This window comes from Carcharhinus amblyrhynchos, chromosome X, assembly GCF_965287045.1.
Source record: "Carcharhinus amblyrhynchos chromosome X, sCarAmb.v2.hapA, whole genome shotgun sequence".
Lineage (NCBI taxonomy): Eukaryota > Metazoa > Chordata > Chondrichthyes > Carcharhiniformes > Carcharhinidae > Carcharhinus > Carcharhinus amblyrhynchos.
This window is the reverse complement of record NC_137359.1, coordinates 6,742,376-6,760,003: the sequence shown is the minus strand read 5'-3', so window position 1 is coordinate 6,760,003 and position 17,628 is coordinate 6,742,376. Positions and strand designations below refer to the sequence as shown.

Sequence of the window (17,628 nt, the reverse complement as noted above, 5' to 3'; positions counted from 1 at the left end):
TGAAAGCCTTCCACACTGGTGAGATTGAGGGGATCCCTCATGTCACGCCTGGGTTGTTCGAAACTAATTACATAGGCTGCTCAGTGATTAGTCAACAATTTCATTACTGATCATGTGAACTTGTTGAACCTTGGTCTTGTTCTTCACCTCGCATTACCCATGTTCCTAATAACAAAAGCAAAATAATACATATACTGGAATCTGAAACAAAAACAGAAAATGCTGAAAAATCTCAGCAGGTCTGACAGCATGTGTGAAGAGAGAATAGAGCCAACATTTTGAGTCTGGATCCAGACCAGAAACATTTGGTTCTATTCTCTCTCCACAGATGCTGTCAGACCTAAGATTTCCCAGGATTTTCTGTTTTTGTTACCCATGTCCCTGTTTGTTAATGATACCGAAAAGGCATTTGACCTAGTGAAGTGGGAATTCCTCAGGAAGGATTTTGACAATATCTTCACTCTGCTGGCTAGATCACAATGTAAAATCTTTCCAATACAAACGACATGTCTCAAAATTTCTAATCTGGTAACCACCTTTCCATTTATGATGGTTTGTGCTGGAAAACATGAGCAACATTTTAGGCACAAGACTGTGTGGATCACAGGGTTTTTACACACTTTTTGGAAACATCAGCAAAAGCGAAGGAGCACAAGTGCAGGGTATTAAGTTTGAAAATAGTAGGAAAGACAAGATCAGGAAATGATGATTCAAGATTTAAAGCTTGTAGATGGTAGAAGGCTGGAGGCAGCAAATTGGGAGTGCAAGCGTCATGCAACCTGCAATCCTTGTGTACAGCCACTGTGTACAAGATCTTAGGAGTTCTCAAGTTAAGGAAGTTCTTATGAAGCCAAGAGTCAAATGTGACACCCTCCTAACTGAATCCTTCAGTCAAGTCGTTCATGAGTGAAGCTGTGAACTTGTTACACCTGTTCCAAATGTTGCCAGTTCACACTCCTAGAACAGTGTGCATGCTAACACATGCTTGTTGCAAAAGGTTCAGTGCTTGCAACGAGTCTATTATGGCACACAGTGGCATTTCCATATCAATTCATTCAGATATACATAGCAATGTCCTGGGCAACTAATGAATGATGCTGGAGCTGCAACTATCTGACAGCATCACCACTTTCTATGTAAGTCAGTATACCTGGCCCAATTCAATCTCATTCATTACTTTGAGCTACATTAATTTTGTGTTCACTTTAATTTCCCACAATTTTTGGGTTGGGGAGTGGGTGGAGGCTCCCTGCATGGGGATGCCGTTATGTAGATTCCTCTTCCTTCTCCCTGCTTGATTATAAATGTTAGCTTTCTAGTTTTCCCTTTTATCTCTGGCAGAATATTTAGGCAAGGGTGATTAAGTGGCCATCATGTAGAGATGCCAGCGTTGGACTGGGGTAAGCACAGTAAGAAGTCCAAGCCTCTCACCTGATCTACATCCAATATCTGCATGAACAATGTCAGGAGGGTAATCTCTGCGCTTCATTGATTCTGGAGGCCTATAGTTTGGAATAAAATGCAACTTGGGCAAATTATTCACAGCTCAGTGAAGACAGTAGATATATGTTTACATAGTCCACCCTACTTAGATATTCCCTGCTCTAAGAATCTTGGTTGTTTTGGCATGACTTTGGGGTTCCCACCCACCAATCAGATCTCGTAACTTTTACTGGTGCAGTCAATACTGGATATTTGGGAATTGTTGCCGGTACACAGTGTTTATTTGTCATGGACTGCAAAGTTGTGTCTTACATTGATATAGCACCTTTAACATAGTATAACATCCAAAAGCATTTCAAAAGGGACAGTACAAAATAAAATATGACAACAAATGATCTGAGGAACTATTAGAGCAGGCCACCATTTAACAAACATCTTAAAGGGAAGAGAAAAATTAGAACAGTTTAGGGAGTGAATTTCAGAGTTTAACATCTAGACAACTGAAAATACAACCATGAATGGAGGAAAATTGGAACAAACGAGAGACCAGAATTAGAAGAAAGCAGAATTCTCAATGTTCCAGGGAGCATGGAGGGAGTGGTAGAGATAGGGAGGGGCAAGGCCACGTTGAGAGGTGCTAATTGTAAAATTAAAGTATTACTGGATCTGGAGCCAATGCAAGGAACTCCTTCCCAAACAGCACTATCAGTGTACCAGCATCTCTGGACTGCAGCAGTTCAAGACAACAGCTGACCACCGCCTTCAAGGGAAATTAGGGATGGGCAATAAATGTTGGCCTAGCCACGCCCCACACATCCCAAGAATTAATAAAACAAAGGTCAGGAAGGACAGGGAAAATAGGTAAATTGTGTAAAGCAAGATATGGGCAGCAGAGATTTGGATGAGCTCAAGTATACAGATCGGGCAGGACAGGGTGGGGGTAGGCAATTAAAATAATCACGTCTGGAGGCAAATAAAGCACACAAACGTTCCAGCAACTGATGGCCCAGGCAGGGGCAGAAATGGGCAATTTGGCTGAGGCAGAAGTTGATGGAACAAAGCCACTTCTTCCTACAATTAGTATTTCCAATGATGTTTACCACTTTCAACTTCTCTTGTTATTTAAACGTCAGTCTAGAACACTGCCCCAAGTGATAAAAGATGGTAACCGGATAATTTGTGCAAACAAGCAAACTTGTTTCTGATTCAGGAATTTGGAACATCTACATTTCAAATGCACTTTAACATGGCACAAGAATCAAATCAATAAAACTCAGCCAACAGCAAGCATTTCGATGAAATGGTAAGATTCTATCATAGCACCTTTCCTCATTAAAGTAACTGACCCATTTTTACATTTTGGGAAGAAAATTATATCCCTTGTATGCAAAGTAAGTGAGAAATTCCAAATTTCAACCATTGGGGAAGTTTATAATTGATTGGACAGCAAGACTGGAAGATAGCAACACCTTAACAGAACTGGGTTAACAGTATCTTAAAATAAAAAGAAAAGCCGCATCTAGACAGCATTTCCACTACTGCCAAACATCTCGAAGTATGTTGCACCCAATGAGATGAAAACTGAAAATGCTGGAAATACTCAGCAAATCAGGCAGCATATGTGGAAAGATGCAGACCTAACGCTTCAGGTCAAAGACCCTTCATCAGAATTGACATTTGACAAAAGTTTATTGGCCTGAAACTTTAAATTCAGTTTCTCTCTCCAAAGACGCTGTCTGATCTGCTGAGTGTTCCCAGCATCCACAGTATTTTGCTTTTGCCACAACCAACGAAGTACTTTCTGAAGTACAGTAATATAGGAAATGTAACATAGTTGGTGTAATGAGGGAAACGCAGCTACCAAGTTGCGTACAGCAAACGCCCACAAAAAGCAATGTGATCATGAGCAGATATTTGTGATGTTGACTAAGCAGCCAGAACACCAGAAATAAGTCCGCTCTGCTTCAAAATAGTGCCATGCAATCATTTACAACACCAGATGAGTCAGATGGGGCCTCAGACTCATCCAAAAGATAGCACCTCCAACAATACAGTATCCCCTCAGTACTGCATCAAAGAGTTGATTTTGGGCTCAAGCCACAGAATAGGACTTGAATCTGGAATCCTGTCATTAAAGAGCCACCCACAAATCGAGAGCTGACGGCGATAACAATTCAATGTAATAATGACATATATGTGACAGCGATCACATGACTGAACCCGAGGGCTGCAAGTTATGTCAAACCACAGAACTCAGCATACCCTTTGTTGGGCAGCGTTCCATTCCCATTTTATTGAAGGAGACTTTTATTAAATGCAGGATTTCAAATGAGCATTTCTTCATCATTAACAGAATAAATCAATAATAAAGTCTACTTTCTCTAATTGCCTCAGCTTTAACATGCAGGCTCAAAGAAATAGGGTGGCACAGTGGTTAACATTGCTGCCTCACAGCACCAGGGGCCAGGGTTCAATTCTGGCCTTAGGTCATTGTCTGTATGGAATTTGCACATCCTCCCCATGTCTGCGTGGGTTTCCTCTGGGAGCTCCAGTTTCCTCCCACAATCCAAAGATATGCAGGTTAGATGGATTGTGTACGCTAAATTGAACCTAGTGTCTGGGGGACTAGCTAGGGTAAATATGTGGGGTTACGGAGATAGAACCTGGGTGGGATTGTTGTCAGTGCCAACTCGATGGGCTGAAGGCCATCTCCCTTCAGCACTGTAGGGATTCTACGAAATCAGCAGAGGGCTGTTCTCAACCAAGTTTCAAATTGGGAGCAGGACTCTGTAAACTACAGCCAATCACCTCAAAGCCAGATCTTCATTTCCCCAACATGGTACAGCACCACCAAGCTGGTGCTTTTTTCTCAAAGACATTTTGTCAAAGCACTGTGGCTCATAAAACATCCAAACTGCAAGATCATTCCCTTCCAACCACTGATGGCATTTAGTAAGATTGAATGTCACTAAAACGCGTGCATTTTGGTGCTCAAATTAAAGGATTTCACTGGCATTGTACATCCAATGTTACCAGCAAAACCATGAGAACATGTATATCACATGTTAAAGTGACAGCACCTTCCAAACCCAAGACCTCCACCACTTAAAAAGACAAGGGCAGCAGACACATGGAAACACCACTACCTGCAAACTTCCCTCCAAGTGACACACCATCCTGACTTTGAACTATTATGCCATTCCTCCACTGTGGATGTACCTACACCACATGGACTGCAGAGCGTTCAAGAAGGCAGCTCACCACCACCTTCTCAAGCGGCAATTAGGGATGATTAATAAATGGTGGCCTAATCACTGACACCAACATCACATGAAAAAATTTTTTAAAACTGTACACTCAATCACTCCCTCTTCATTGCCCCCCATCAAACACTCCCAGGACAGGTACAGCACAGGGTTAGATACAGAGTAAAGCTCCCTCTACACTGTCCCTCATCAAACACTCCCAGGACAGGTACAGCACAGGGTTAGATACAGAGTAAAGCTCCCTCTACACTGTCCCTCATCAAACACTCCCAGGACAGGTACAGCATGGGGTTAGATACAGAGTAAAGCTCCCTCTACACTGCCCTCCATCAAACACTCCAAAAATAGATAAAAGCACAGGTCAGCATCAAAAGAGCACTGCTACTACAATAAGGCAAATAAAACGCACTCTGTACAAAGTCTGCACATTCTCCACGTGTCTGCGTGGGTTTCCTCCAGGTGCTCTGGTTTCCTCCCACAGTCCCGGTTAGGTGCGTTGGCCATGCTAAATTCTCCCTCAGTGTATCAACTAGGGGATTTCACAGTAACGTCATTGCAGTGTTAATGTAAGCCGACTGATCAATAAACAAATTTGCTATTTTCTACACCAGTGATCCTTGTGAATTCAAAAGAAACTGCCAATTTACTGCAGAATAATGGGCAGTTAAATGTCTGTGCCCACTGGAAAGTGGGTGGAAACAACCTAAATTCCTCTCATGCTGCCTATTTGAAAGCACTTGTGAATCACTCACCCATCTATACACAGTTTTGTCTAATTCGAAAGAAAATGAAACTATGATTTTGCATTGTAATGCTCGTTTCCCAGACCAATCAGTTTAAACCATTTGGGTGGAAAGGGAGGCCACAAGTCATCAAGTTCTGCAACTACCCACAGGAACATGCTGACAATGAGCAATAAGGCAATCAGATTTGCAAAGAGAAACCTTTCCCTTTCAGATTCTGACTGGCATGCTGTACATTTCCAACATTTCTAGTGTTCATAGAAAGGCTCCTTTCCTTCTGGAGATGGCAAAATATGCAAAAAAAGAGCAAATACCAATTCTTCCATCAAACCTTTACAATATTAACCACTATAAAATCATAGAACCCTACAGTGCAGAAAGAGGCTCTTCAGCCCATCGGGTCTGCACCGAACACAATCCCACCCAGGCCCTACCCCTATATCCCTACATATGATACCCACTAATCCCTCTAATCTGCATATCCCTGGACACTAAGGGGCAATTTCCTAGCATGGCCAATCAACCTAACCCGCACATCTTTGGACTCCGGAAAGGCAGGCTTGTGATTAGCGTTTTTGTCTTTTTATTCCGCAGGTGGAGGTCCACCTCGTTGTCAAACGAGGGGCATGCACACGGTGGGTCGTGCGTGGGCTGCTCTTGGAGGTTCCGGGAGTGGCCTAGTACTTCGTGTCGGTGTGTGTGCTTGATCCTGGACCGGTAGACGGGCGCCGCAACAGCTCGGTGACTAGCACTGCTAGCTGTGCAGATACATGGATTTGGGCCTGTGTCTGTGGGAGTTTGTGCATTCTCCCTGTGGATGCGTGGGTTTCCTCCAGGCGCTCCGGTTTCCTCCCACACCCCAAAGATGTGCTCTTAGGCTGATTGGTTTTACCAAATTGACACTATTCTCCCCTGAATCTGGCTAAGTCAGGGGTTCTATTTGTAGATACGCAGGGTAGAATAGGTGTAGGGTGATGCGGCGGCGCGGGCTTGTTGGGCCGAAGGGCCTGTTTCCCGTGCTGGGTTGTTCTTTGTTCTTTGACTGTGGGGGGAAACTGGAGCACCCAGAGGAAACCCACACAGACACGAGGAGAACGTGCAAACTCCACACAGAGAGTGACCCGAGCTCGGAATCGAACCCAGGACCCTGGAGCTGTGAAGCAGAAGTGCTAACCACAGTGCTACCGTGCCGCCCCTATTGTTTCTGTTCCTCAACATCTCCATTCAGCAACCCACCACTCACTCAACCTTTTGAGGGAGACAAAGAGAAAAGAAAAGCAGCTAGTCAAACAGAGGAATCATAGTCAGAGGCATCCTCCCATCTCAGGAGATGGAGGACTGCACCCAGGGTGTCTGTCACTTGTGTGTTGGACATGGTCTGTTGTGGCTGTAGAGGCTGATTCGCGAGTGACTGTCCCTTCTGCAGCTAGCGCAGATGAATAACGTTGGCCCAAGGTCAACTGATGCTTTTTTCTTTTTTGCAGGATCTCTTTTCCACCCTCCGGTCATTTCTTTAAAATTTCTCATCCTTCCTGACTGCTAGTCTGCAGACACTCTGGTCAGCAGCGAAGATTTCCCACGCAATGGCCCCCGATCTTGGTCAACTTGAAAACTCGCTTGCTGACACCCTAGTATCATGGGCATGGGTAACTTGTTGATCTGGTGCAGACAGCAAGCTCACCATAGAGCACATCTTTGCAGATGAGGCTGTCATCCATTCAGCTCACAGCCAGTGGAGTCTCTGCTGACTGAAGAGGGTAAACATGCCAGAGTTCCCTGCACACTGGCATACTTCCATATTGAACATTCAGGAGATGCCCAATATTCGCCTTAGGAAGTGGAGTAGGAAACCATTCAGCTGCTTTCATAAGTCGTCCATGCTTCACGACTGTAAAGGAGGGTGCTGAGGATACCAAGCCTGATACATACGGAGCTTTGTAATGTCAGTTAGATTACTGTTGATCCACACTCATCTTTGCAACTTTGACACGATAGCTGTGGCCTTAATAGTCCCGGTGCTGGATGTGGCATCAAGGGACAATTTGCTTGTATCTGTTAATCCAAGGTACGGAAACCAATGCAATGGGAGAAAAGTTGGGAAATCCTTCTCTAATCTCAGATGGTAAGCTATCTAACCTAAGAGGCCACAGTAACCAGATGGCAGATCCCTTAATGACACAGCTACATTTGACAAATATTGGTCATTCTCAAACTCAGCTAGCTCCTATTTGAAAACTTGCAGCAAAACTACACTCACTGCCCTCGCTGGCAGTGAGTCGTCCTCCCACCAGCTTCATTCTGGATCAACTGAGCATTGGAGACTCAACAAAGCTACTGAGAAATGGGCTGAAGGCCTTTCTGTATGTGCATCCCGCACCGTATTTACCTGAGCCTATCGAACTTAAGTGCAGGTTGGCGGAGCAAAAGTTCAGTGATCCCAAAGTGTGTGTCTCGGTATGTCCCAGTTTAAAAGGCTAAAACTAGGCAGCTCACCAGCACAACATTATCAAGAAAGTTCATAAACCATGACAAGTTCATCCATCTGATCCCATTAAGTTGGGCCTGGATTCCTGCAGATGCACCTAAATCAGGAATACTGACCAGCAACGAACACATGATCCTGAAACCAAATCAACTCTTCTCCAATATCCACACCACCGCCCCAACCTCCAAAAATACAACAGCTACAGTTTGTCATTAGACAAAATAGACTTCAGACCTGAATGGACAAACAATAGGAATTCTTTGAGTACGACAAGTCACACACCAGGAAACAGGCAGTTTCAAGATTTCATCAACACAACTAGAGGTGGGCATAAAGTGCAATACCATCCAACTCCCAGAAACATTTTTAAAATCTTGACTACAGCATGGGCACACACCATATTCCATCATACAGCATTGGCACAGATGGGAAACTCCAGCAGTTACTACACGTTCTTCTGACTAACTAAAGAAGGCTCCAAGGCCAGGATGCACGAGAACATTCAGACATAGGCTGTCTCTCAGTAGTTCTGACCTAACGCTCTGATTTTCAGCAGTTATTTGATGAACAATTGACTTGTGGATGGTGGAAGGACATGCAGAAATGTTTATTACCATAAGGCACCAACATCAAAGTCCAAGCCCCAGGAACCTTGTCAACAATTACTTAACTCTGCAGTTTAAGAAAGGGATTTTGGCAAAGGTGTATGCCTGCTACAAGACCCACTTCCCCTCCAAAATACTCCGTTAGTATTAGCCAAAACAAACATCCTGGCAATCCTTTTCACTTGCACAAAATCATTTCACACAGTTCGATCTTGGAGATAGTAGATAGGACAGGAGGAAGCTCTTTCGGTCCATAACTAGGAGATCTGAATCATGAAGTGTTCATATATTATACATCTTGTATTTGACCAGCTTGACCTAAATGGCCCATCTGTTGTCACTGAAAAAGGTCAAGTCAAAATTCTGAATGCCCTTTCACAACATGGTCCTTAACAACTGTGGAAAGGTCAAAGGTTTCAACCTCTAAAACCAAAGGGGATCAGTACCCTTGAATTCAGTAAAGTCATTTGCATTCAGGGGCCCTCGCATTTGTGATGGTGTTCGGGAATGCTAAATTCTCACAATCCAGATCTATTGCTAAATACTAACTGCAAAAAAAGAAAGGTCCACCAAGTCTTTCAAGTGCCAGTTACTGACACTCCAAGACTAATCCTTATGATATCATTCAGCAAGTGTTCACACCAACATTTATAATTCAATCAGCACTAAAACAGTACAAAAAGCATTTAACCATTTTTCTCAGTGTGGTCTATGGGATTTTCCTGTGAGCAAATTGGTTGCTGCATTTTTCTAAATTACATCAATAACTGTACTTCAAAACTACTTTAACCTTAGGCAAGAACTGAAGAATGTAGATAGGGGGCAGATGTTTGAGGGCAAATCAACATCTGGCATGTGGGAGGCTTTAAAGTGCAAGTTAAAAGGAATTCATAAGAACATAAGAAATAGGAGCAGGAGTAGGCCATCTAGCCCTTCGAGCCTGCCCCGCCATTCAATAAGATCATGGCTGATCTGTTGTGGCTCAGTTCCACTTTCCCGCCCTCTCCCCATAACCCTTAATCCCCTCTCTTATCAAGAACCCATCAACCCGCTTCTTAAAAATATTTAGCGAGGCAGCCTCCACCACTTCAACGGGCAGAGAATTCCAGAGATTCATCACCCTTTGAGTGAAGAAGTTCCTCCTCAACTCCGTTCTAAACCGCCTCCCCTTTATCTTGAGGCTATGCCCCCTAGTCCTACTGTCTTTTTTGAGCGGGAAGAGTCTCTCCACCTCTATCCTATCCATCCCATTCATCATCTTATACGTCTCAATGAGATCTCCCCTCATTCTTCTAAACTCTAACGAGTACAAGCCTAGTTTATTCAGCCTCTCCTCATAGCTCAATCCCCTCAACTCCGGTATCAGCCTAGTAAACCTCCTCTGCACTCCCTCCAGGGCCAAAATATCCTTGCGCAGGTGCGGCGCCCAAAACTGCACACAGTACTCCAGCTGCGGCCTCACCAATGCCCTATACAGCTGCAGCAAGACCTCCCTACTTTTATATTCAATCCCCCTCGCTATGAAGGCCAGCATCCCATTTGCCTTCCTGACCACCTGCTGCACCTGCAAGCTGGGTTTTTGCGACTCATGCACAAGGACCCCGAGGTCCCTCTGCACCGTCGCCTGCTGCAGTTTTTCGCCACGTAAGTAATAGTCGCCACGTAAGACCGGCACATTCCTGTAAGGATGAACAATAAGCATGGCAAGTTTTGGGAACCTTGGATAACGAGAGATGTTATGAGACTAGTCAAAGAGAAAAAGGAAGCATTTGTCAAAGCTAGGAGGTTGGGAACACATGAAGCAAGTGTGGAATAGAAGTAGAAAGAAACTTAAGCAAGGTGCCAGGGAGGCTAAAAAGGGTCATGAAAAGTCATCGGCCAGCAGAATTAAGGAAAATCTCAAGGCTTTTTATTCATATATAAAGAGCAAGAGGGTAGCCAAGGAGAGGGTTGGCCCACTCAAGGACAGGGGAGGGAATCTATGCGTGGAACCAGAGGAAATGGGCGAGGTATTAAATGTGTCAGTATTCAGCAAAGAGGAGGACTTGGCGGATGATGAGTCTGGGGAAGGGTGCATAGATAATTTGAGTTATGTTGAGATTAAAAAGAGGTAGTATTGGGGTTCTTGAGAAACATTAAGATAGACAAGTCCCCAGGGCCTGATGGGATATACCCCAGAATACTGAGAAAGGCAGGGGTGGAAATTGCTGGGGCCTTCAGAGAAATCTTGGTACCCTCACTGGCTACAAGGGAGGTCCCAGAGGATTGCAGAATAGCCAAAGTTGTTCCTTTGTTTAAGAAGGGTAGCAAGGATAATCCAGGTAGTTACTGGTTGGTGAGCCTTACGTCAGTGGTGGGGAAATTATTGGAGAGGATTCACTTCCATCTAGAAATAAGTGGACGTATTAGTGACAGGCAACATGGTTTTGTGCAGGAGAGATCACTTCGCGCTAACTTAATCAAGTTTTCAAGGAAGTGATGAAGATGATTGATAAGTGTAGGGCAGCAGATGTTGTCTACATGGACTTCAATAAGGCCTTTGATAAGGTCCCTCATGGCAGACTGGTACAGAGAGTGAAGTTGCACAGGATCAGAGGTGAACTGGCAAGATGGATACAGAACTGGCTCAGTCATAGAGGACAGAGGGTAGCAGTGGAAGGACGCCTTTCTGAATGGAGGACTGTGTGAGGGGTGGGCTGATAGAAGTCTACAAGATTATGAGGGGGCACGGACAGAGTGGAAGAGTCAATTACTAGGGGGCACAGGTTTAAGGTGCATGAGGCAAGGTTTAAAGGGATGTATGAGGTAATTTTTTTTTTAAACGGAGGGTGGTGGGTGCCTGGAGCTCGCTGTCAGGAATGTTGATGAAGCAGATACAATAGTGACTTTTAAGGGGCATCTTGACAAATACATGAATAGGATGAGAATACAGCGATACGGTCCCCAGAAGGGCAGGGGGTTTTAGTTCAGACGGGCAGTGTGGTCAGTGCAGGCTTGGAGGGCCGAAAGGTCAGTTCCTGTGCTGCAATTTTCTTACTACTTTAGTTGTCATAAGTTTCTGAATGCCCAGAAGATACAAAAGGTTGCATAAAATGGCATAGTGGTACAGTGGTTAGCACTGCTGTCTCACAGCTCCAGGGTTCTGGGTTTAATTCCAGCCTTGGGTAACTGTGGAGTTTGCACATCCTCCCCATGTCTGAATGGGTTTCCTCTGGGTACTCCAGTTTCCTTCCACAGTGCAAAGATGTGCAGGTTAGGTGGACTGGCCATGGTAAATTGCCCCTTAGTGTCAGAGGGATTAAAAGGGTAAATATGTGGGGTTGGGGCCTGGGCGAGATTGTTGGTGGTGCCAGCTCGATGGGCTGATTAGCCCCCTTCTGCACTGTAGGGAGTCTATGATTCTATAAACGCAACCTCTTTTTCCAATGAGTAGAGCCCCGTGCATAGAACTCTGGAGAACGATCACTTGAGCACACAATCACACATATCCATTTACAGAATGTAGAGAGGCGGGGATGAAAAGGAAGTGCACATGTGATAGATGTCAGGTAAAAAATACAAAGAAGAATCAGGCTGAATGTAGAAGGACCAGAGGAACAGTGAAAAAAATTAAGGAAAGCAAGGAGAGAGCATGAAAAGAGACTGGCAGTTAACATCAAAGGGAATCCCAAGATCTTTTATAAGTGTATAAATAATAAAAGGGAGATAAAGGAAAAAGTAGGGCTGATTAAGGATTAAAAAAAAGGGCACTTGCTCAAGGAGGCAGGTAAAACAGCAGAGATATTACACAGGTATTTTACATCTGTCTTTACAAATAAAGACAATACTACACAGGCTGAGGACAGAGAGGAAGCAACTGATGTGATCAAAGAACTTACAATGGAGAAAGAGGTGCTGTTAGAAAGGCCATCTTAAAAATGGTAAGAAAACAGGATCAGATGAGATCCATCCAAGGATGCTGAAGGAAGTGTGAGTGGGAATTACAGGGACACAAGTGATAATCTTCCAGTCTTTCTGTCAGAGAGGTGGGACCAAAGGACTAGAAAATTGAATGTCACACCCTTGTTCAACAAGGTAAAACTGGCAGTTACAGATCAGTCAGTTTGACTTTAGTGGTACAGAAACTTCTGGGAACTATGGTTCAGGACAAAATCAATCGTCACTTTGAGCTTTGACAAAGGTCATTTGGACTCGAAACGTCAGCTCTTTTCTCTCCTTACAGATGCTGCCAGACCTGCTGAGATTTTCCAGTGTTTTCTCTTTTGGTTTCAAAAGTCACTTAAACAGGATCAAGAGAAGTGACCAGGGAATCATTAAGGGGAAAATCATGTTTAACTCACCAGAAGTTTTTTGAGGAGGTAACAGAGAAGGTTGATAAGGGCAATGATGTTGATGTGGTGCATCTGGATTTTCAAAAGGCATTTGATACAGTGCCAACAACAGACTTGACAGCAAAATTCTAACTCATGGAGTAAAAGGGAAATTAGCCACTTGGACATGAAATTGGCTGAATGACAGGAAACAGAGCAGTAATAAATAGTTGTTCTTCAGATCAGAGGAAGGCTTGTAGTGAAGTTCCCCAAGAGTTAGTGTTGGGTCCCTTGCTCTTCCTGATACAAGACATTGACATGTTTAGGGCATGATTTTAAAATTTCCAGATGATGCAAAGATTGGAAACATTGCCATTGTGAAGAGGATAGTCTTGAACTTCAGAAAGGTTATTGACAAATTGGTGGAATGAATAGATAAATGGCAGGTGAATTTCAATGGAGAGAAATGTGGGGTGATTCATTTTAGCAGGAACAATATGGAGATACAGTATAAAGGGAGAAACTCGAAAGGCTGTGCAGTAACAGAAGGACCTTGGTGTTTATGTACATACATCATTGAAGATAGCAGGGCATGTTGAGAGAGTAGTTAATAAAGCATTTTGTATTTTCGGCTTTTTTAACAGGAACATTGAGTACAAGAGTAGAGAGGTCACGTTGAATTTGTTTAAGACACTGTTAGGTCTCATCTGGCATACTTTATCCAGGTGAGACCTAACAGTGGGCACCATACTTGAGGAAGGACGTGAGGGCATTAGAGAAAATTCACAAGAACGATTCCAGGGATAAAGAACTGTAGCTATGAGGATAGATTGGAACAGATTTCCTTGGAGAGAAGGCGGCTGAGAAGAGACTTGATAGAGATGTTCAAAATCGTGAGAGAGCAAGACAGAGTCAATAGGGAGAAACTATTCCTGCTCATGATCAAGAACTAGTGGGCACAGATTCAAAATAATTGGCAAAGGGAGTAAAAGTGATGAGAGGAAAAAATTTTAACCCAGAGGGTGGTTAGTGTCTGGGATGGATTTCCTGACAGAGTGGTTCAATTGAGGTACTATAGAGGGAATTGGATGCTATCTGAAAAAAATGTGCAAGGTTAGGGAGATACGATAGGGAGAGCCACTGCAGAGTTGATGGGCCAAATGGCTTCCTCATGCTATGTATAAGATTCTGTGATTGCTGGTCTAAAAATGACAAAGGATCATCTAGTTCACCAATTTGATACAATCATAGAATCTCTACAGTGCAGAAGGAAACCATTCAGCCCATCAAGACTGCACCAACTCTCCGACAGAGCATCTTACCCAGACACACACCCCTGCTTGATCCCCGCAACCCCACACATCTCCCTAACCTACACATGTTTGGACGCTAAGGGGCAATTTAGCATGGCCTATCCACTAACCTGTACATCTTTGGGGACACGGGAGGACACTTTAGCATGGCCAATCCACCTAACCTGCACATCTTCGGACTGTGGGAGGAAACCCACGCAGACAGGAAAAATGTGCAAACTCCACACAGACAATAATAATGAAACTGTTAACCAATGTATATCATTCCAAAGAAAAGAAAAGCTTGATTATTGGCTTCATACTACCTGGAGACTGAATATTTCAGTGGACAGAAGCGAGCCCAGGCTTTACGCAGACATTCTTAACCTTCTGGGATAGAGTGATCCAAAGCAAGTCCAGAGCATTGACCAGTTACCACCACAAAACACAAGTGCTTCTTGGCTTTTTGGCTAAGATCAAGCATCAAATCAAGCCCAAGGTGCAATGCCTCATCTTGTCAGCTTAGATCTTGTTTGTCTCTCGTGCAGACCATGAATTGGATCAAATTGCAAATTGGTTTTGGGAGTAAGCAAGGAAATGGATTTGGGTTTGCCTGGTTCGCTCTGAGCACTGGCTTTGTAATTTTAAGATGGACTCAAAAGAAAATGTTAAAGAAAACACACAAGTGCCACCGACACATGGGAGCAGGCTTAAAAACTGCTTTAAGCAGCTACATTGGGGATATCACCTGGAAAAGATGTCCACTCCCCAGATTTCAAGTTGAGCCTTTACAAAAGGATCCTGGTGTTCAAAAGAGGATCACGTAGGCCACCTCTCAAATACAGTCTGATCACAAAACCACCATGGAAGAATGAGTGCCTAAAGGGCACTTTAGAGGGCAGCATGGTGGCACAGCAGTTAGCACTGCTGCCACAGTGCCAGGGACCAGGGTTCAAATACACATTGTCCAGGGAGACAGATCATCAACACAGATGGCTTGAGCTGCCAACTGCTACCCACCAGCCTATTGTCACCTCTGAAGATGGATGAAGTCATCATGACATTGAACTTCATGGACTGTCAAGCAAATTCAGGCTTGGATCCAAAAAAGTCCACATGTTGGCAAAGCTACATTATATCATCCTAAGCCATGTACTGTCATCATGATGGCGTAGTGGTTAACACTAGTGCTTCACAGCACCAGCGACCCGGATTCGATTTCTGGCTTGGGTCACTGTGTGTGCAAAGTCTGCATGTTCTCTCTGTGTCTGCATGGGTTTCTTCTGGTTTCCTCCCACAGTCTGAAAGACATTTAGGTTAGGTGGATTGGCCCTACTAAATCCTCCCTCAGTATCCAAAGATGTGGTTAGGTGGGCTGGCCATGCTAATTTGTCCCTTAGTGTCCAAAGATGTGCACGTTAAGTGGATTACCCATGCTAAATTGTTCCTCAGTATCCAAAGATGTGTGGGTTAGGTGGATTGGCTATGCTATATTGTTCCTTAGTGTCCAAAGATGTGCTGGTTAGGTGCATTGGCTATGCTAAGTTCTTCCTACGTACCCAAACAGGAGTGCGGCGACTAGATTTTCACAGTAACTTCATTGCAGTGTTAATTCAGTCTACTTGTGACACTAAGAAAATACACTTTAAAACTTCAACACTAGCCTCTCAAGTACAGTCTGATCACAGAAGCATCACGTGGAAGAATGAGCGTCCCCTCATAAAAAAAAGCAACAGCCTTATGGAAGTACACAAACTTGATTTGGCTGCTTGATGAGTAAGAACATGCTGCAAGTGCTTTGAAACATCTCCCTCCCCCGGCGCCTCTTGAAGGCCTCCCACCCTCTGGCCTCAATCAAACTCACCACCTCACGCTCCGGGCTCCGGGCCACCACCACCGCCGCCTTCCTCACCAAGTCGGCGCTCGCACCAACAAAGCGTCCGTTACCGAGACCCTCCCTCCACCCGCTTCCCTCAAAATAATAACATAAAAAGCAAGCTCCCCAAAATAATAAAGCCAGTGCTGCCCCAGAGAGAGAGAGAGAGAGAGGGTGGAGGGGAGGGGGAAGAGAGAGAGAGAGGGGGAAGGGGGAGGAGGAGAGAGGGGGAAGGGAACACAACTAAAAGAAATGAGAAAGAAAGCAAACTGCGGAGAAAAAGGGGGGGAAAAAATAAAGAGAGGAAGGAAAAAAAAGAAAGAAAATAATCTGGCCGGCTCCGGCGCCTGCGTACTACGTCACCCGCCCCGTGACGTCAACCGGAGAGCTCCGTGTCCGTGACGTCACCGCTTTCTGCGTACCGCCCCTGCGCGCCGGCGCCGGGACGCCCCACCATTTGCGGGAACATTCTCCCGCTCGCGCCGCCAGTGCCGTGATGGTCCGCGCGTGCGGCATCCACTCAGCAAAGCCTCATGCTCCAAATGTCCCCGCCCAGCATCAGGGTGGGCTCACACAATAGCAGTGTTCAAGCAGCATTGGGTTAGATTCTTTCGTGGCAGAAGCTCATTGCGTGGAGCTTAACGAATGATAAAGTAAATAAGCATAGCACAGTGATTTACATATCGTATAAAAAGGTAGGCCCGAGGCAATATCTGATTAATCGCATCCCATCAGTAAATGTCTTTAACGGTAGATGGATGGAATAGACCTTCAGACAATGTTAATTTTATCATGTCTTAATCACAGTTTCAGTGCTGTCAGCAACGTCATTCAGCTGTGCCTGTTTGAAATATATAGTGAACCAGCCCCCTTGTCTGTGCTGACTATTTCACGTATATGCAGAGACAACCAGTCTGCAATGAGGGTGTTGCTCGTTTTCCCAGCCCCACCCCCGGTGGACCTGCTGAGCTTAGTTCTCTCCCATATCACCAGCAGTTTTTTTTTCACAGAAACAGCCCCTTCAGCCCTCCGAGCCTGCACTGACCATACTACCCATCTGAACTAAAACCACCTACACTTGTGGGGACTATATCCCTCTGTTCCCATGTATTTATCCAGATTCCCCTTGAAAGTCACTATCATATCTGCTTCCACAACCTCCCCCAAGCAGCAAGTCCTAGACACCATCTGTAAAAAAATTTGCCTCGTACATTTCCTTTAAGCCTTGCCCCTCGCACCTTAAACCTGTGCCCCCTAGTAATTGACTCTTTCACCCTGGGAAAAAGCTTCTGACTATCCATCCTGTCTGTGCCCCTCAATCTTGGAGACTTCTATCAAGTCACCCCTCAACCTCCATCGCTCCAGTGAGAACAAACCAAGTTTCTCCAATCTGTCCTCATAACTAATGCCCTCTATACCAAGCAACATCCTGGTGAATCTTTTCTGTACCCTCTCCAAAGACTCCCCATCCTGGTTGTGTGGTGACCGAATTGAACACTATATTCCAAATGCAGCCTAACTTAAGGTTCTATGAAGCTGCAACATGACTTTCCAATTTTTTAACTCAATGCCTGCCCGATGAAGGCAAGCATGCCGTATGCCTTCTTG

General features: G+C 44.6%; 1 protein-coding gene across 9 annotated transcripts in view; it reads right to left on the bottom strand.

Annotated features, from left to right (window-relative positions):
• The window catches only part of r3hdm2 (R3H domain containing 2), a 304,603-nt gene extending 288,231 nt beyond the window's left edge, over positions 1–16,372 (bottom strand). For all 9 annotated transcript variants that reach the window (XM_080218004.1, XM_080218002.1, XM_080218006.1 and 6 more), the window contains exon 1: positions 16,009–16,372. The gene's annotated coding sequence lies outside the window, so the exon portion shown is untranslated. The remainder of the gene's footprint in view (positions 1–16,008) is intronic.
• Between the last annotated feature and the right edge of the window lie 1,256 nt (positions 16,373–17,628).